Source organism: Pseudochaenichthys georgianus, chromosome 22, assembly GCF_902827115.2.
Source record: "Pseudochaenichthys georgianus chromosome 22, fPseGeo1.2, whole genome shotgun sequence".
Classification (NCBI taxonomy): Eukaryota; Metazoa; Chordata; class Actinopteri; order Perciformes; family Channichthyidae; genus Pseudochaenichthys; species Pseudochaenichthys georgianus.
In genome coordinates, this window is record NC_047524.1 from 25,596,541 (window position 1) to 25,600,192 (window position 3,652).

Consider the following 3,652-nt stretch of genomic DNA (forward strand, 5'->3'; position numbering starts at 1 on the left):
CCTTTGAAATATGTTATTGAAAAAAGACCAAGAATAATATAAACTGTACCATGTGTCCTTTTGTGTCCTTCTGTAGTCCATTTGTGGTTTGTCTTGTCTCACCCCGGCTGATATATCACAAAATCCAACAACAAACAATTTAAACATAAACTATCCTATGTGTCCTTGGGTGTTATGAAAGGCGGCCCCCCAAAATAAATGTATTATTATTATTAAGAAGAACACATGGCACACCAACAATCAATCACCGTCCAGCCTCAGCTTTGGTATTCTTTCACAACCATGTTATGGGTTTATTAGACTGAGCAAACATAAACATATGTGGGGAACATAGTGCTGCGTCTCCTGTCCGGTCAAATTCCTCACTCCTGAAGTGCTCACTGCAGAGCAGTGTCCTGTCACAGGAAACAAAACCATCCCTTCTTTGGGCGAGTTCCCACTGCCTCCTCCTCTCTTTGGTTTTGGGAAACCTTAAAAACATGAGAAAGGTAGCCAGATATATAAATTATTGTCAACATGTTCCTCCCTTCTTTCCTTTAACATTAAGGGTAGGACAAAAATACACACCGAAATTATCATATTTTTGGTATGTATGCATGTATGTATAGCCTACTTTAAGAATAAGACAACCACACTAAGAGTAATAAAAAGGTGTCCAATAGAAACATTAAATAATTGTGTAAAGAAATGGTAACAACATATTCTAATGAGGCTGGGTCAACAACAATATTGCAATACTATTATCTCACATAGCCCCACTGATCCTGTGTAGCAGGACTTGTAATGTACATACATCCACTAAGTAATTAACGATTATCCTAATTTTAGTCATAATATTGTCATATCTTACACGTGAAAGGTGATCCCACGGGTTCTTGTTTCCAGACTGCGGTGATTAGAGCATCCGTAGGCTGCACAAAAGTCCGGCATAGTCAGGTACTTCTGTAAACACAAAGCCAGCAAATTCCTGTATCATAATGCAAGATGTTTTTAACAAGCCAAACCACTTGGAAGAAATCATGTGTAACTTAAGTTGTGTTGAAAAGAAAGAGCAGTGCTGCCTCTCCCACTGGTGGAGTTGTGGGTCAACTTTGTAATACTAGGTCTCACTGACAGCCTCTTGTTATTAGCCAGCTAATAAATACAACCACATACACAAAGAAAAGCTGCAATTTCAACATGTCCAAGCATCCTGTATTATAGCCATGCTAATCATGTTTATAATAAACCAAACCGTTTGTAAATCAGTCAAGATTTCAGTGAGTTAAGAGTATTTTTGTGCAGATCACTCACCTGACAACAGCTACCAGAACGCGAATCAGAGTAACGGAGCGTCCACACTACAGCTCCAAAAATAGCTTGGAGCTGGGCGTGTCTGGAGCTTGGGGATTTTATTCAAGCAACACGGCCAACAACCAATCACATGAATCTCCCGCCCCCGACATACAAAGCAAAAACCCCCGGGGATTTTATGGGAGCAATATATATATAAACTCCCCAAACAGGCGATAACCTACCAGTTTCCCCCACTGTCTCTGCCACCTCCCTCCATGCCTGGTTCCTCCGGTTTGTATCCCGGGAGGTGAAGAGGGTCTGGTCATACAAAACCGGGTGATTCGCTACGGCGATAGTTAGTTTCTCCTCCGACTTTTTTTGAAAATATAGAAATGAACGGCGGGATATCTCTCCCAGCTTAGACGCGGTTTGATTGGCTAGCGCTTCAGCTGTCAGATTTTGGGAAACGGGATTTGATTGGCTGGCGCTGGCTACTCCGGCGTCCAGGCGACCAGAAGTTGAACATGTTCAACTTCTGGTCGCCTGGGTCGCCTGAGACGCCTCGCTCGGCTACCCACAATTCAGTTCGGCGAAAAAGCGCGGCTACGTGACGTCACCCCATTGAAAGTGAATGGGCAGCTTGGAGCTGCTTGGAGCTTTCGACGCTCTCGACGCTGTAGTGTAGACGGGCCGTAACGGAGCGTCCACACTACAGCTCCAAAAATAGCTTGGAGCTGGGCGTGTCTGGAGCTTGGGGATTTTATTCAAGCAACACGACCAACAACCAATCACATGAATCTCCCGCCCCCGACATACAAAGCAAAAACCCCCGGGGATTTTATGCGAGCAATATATCTATAAACTCCCCAAACAGGCGAAAACCTACCAGTTTCCCCCACTGTCTCTGCCACCTCCCTCCATGCCTGGTTCCTCCGGTTTGTATCCCGGTAGGTGAAGAGGGTCTGGTCATACAAAACCGGGTGATTTGCTACGGCGATAGTTAGTTTCTCCTCCGACTTTTTTTGAAATATAGAAATGAACGGCGGGATATCTCTCCCAGCTTAGACGCGGTTTGATTGGCTAGCGCTTCAGCTGTCAGATTTTGGGAAACGGGATTTGATTGGCTGGCGCTGGCTACTCCGGCGTCCAGGCGACCAGAAGTTGAACAATGTTCAACTTCTGGTCGCCTGAGACGCCTCGCTCTGCTACCCACAATTCAGTTCCGCGAAAAAGCGCGGCTACGTGACGTCACCCCATTGAAAGTGAATGGGCAGCTTGGAGCAACTTGGAGCTTTCGACGCTGTAGTGTAGACGGGCCGTAACTGTTGACTGTAGCAAGATGGCGGCCGGTCAGCTACGCTGGAAAATCTCCCATGAGCCATCTAGTGTTTATATATATCTATGGTCACGCCGGCGTGATCAGATCACATGATCTGTTCAAGCCGGTGCCGCATAAAAACAACAGTCCGGACAACATTGCCGTGTGTTTCTGTCGAAAGTACTGGAAAAAGACCCAGTAAACACGGAGATACGATGATATAAAGTTAATACATTTCAAAAGTATGAAAAATGGAAGCACATATTTGAATATTTTCGCCGTATTTGATCATTTTACGAAACGGAAAATACTGGAAACTGTAGATTCTGCTCAACAGGATGTATTTACCAGGGAGGGGGTGAGGTAATCAAACGAGAAGGGTCTAGCTGCGGCCGCGGCCAGGGCTGCAGTCGAATAGTCCAAAGATCAGCTCCTAAATTCTAACCCTATCGTCTATTCCTTGACCTCTGAGTGAAACGTCACGGGGTTAAGGGATAGTGGATAGGAGAATTCAAAAGGACTTCAGGGTTTCCCACACATAGACTATACTTGGGCGGGCCGCCCAGGTATATTAACGGCCGCCCAAGTATATTTCACGACACATTTAGTTTTTAGTTTTTTTTATTTAAAAATGAATTATTTTATTTTATTCGTACGTGACCACGACGCCATCTGCGATCGATTAACTTGTGGACAATGATCCCTCGCTCCCTTGCACTGATCTCGCCTCCTTCTGGCCTGTTAAGTGGCCTGCCTCACACAGGGTGACTGGCTGTCCACATGATGTGGCCTGCCGACATGGCCACTGTCATATAGATCATAAATCAAAGCCCTTGATTGGTCTCTGTGTGTCATTCAAGCTCGGGATAACCTCAGCTCAGGTGAGGTAAAGGACTCTCTGAGTGTTTAGATAGTTAACTTAGTCTAAGTTCTCAGTGGGTCTCAAACAGTGTGTTCACCATTTAACACATATTTCCATTTGAGAGGGTAGTGATTGGTCTAAAGGATAGTGAGGTGGGCTGAAGATCGGAAGGCTGTGAGTTCAAATCCCGCCAGGAA

At 45.2% G+C, this 3,652-nt stretch overlaps 1 long non-coding RNA gene across 1 annotated transcript; it reads right to left on the reverse strand.

Moving 5' to 3' along the window:
• On the reverse strand, window positions 1–1,326 carry LOC139436076 (uncharacterized). Its single transcript, XR_011645287.1, has 3 exons — window positions 1,294–1,326; window positions 851–942; window positions 1–470 (listed from the first exon to the last, which is right to left on the reverse strand). It is a non-coding gene; the product is annotated as an uncharacterized lncRNA (long non-coding RNA).
• Between the last annotated feature and the right edge of the window lie 2,326 nt (window positions 1,327–3,652).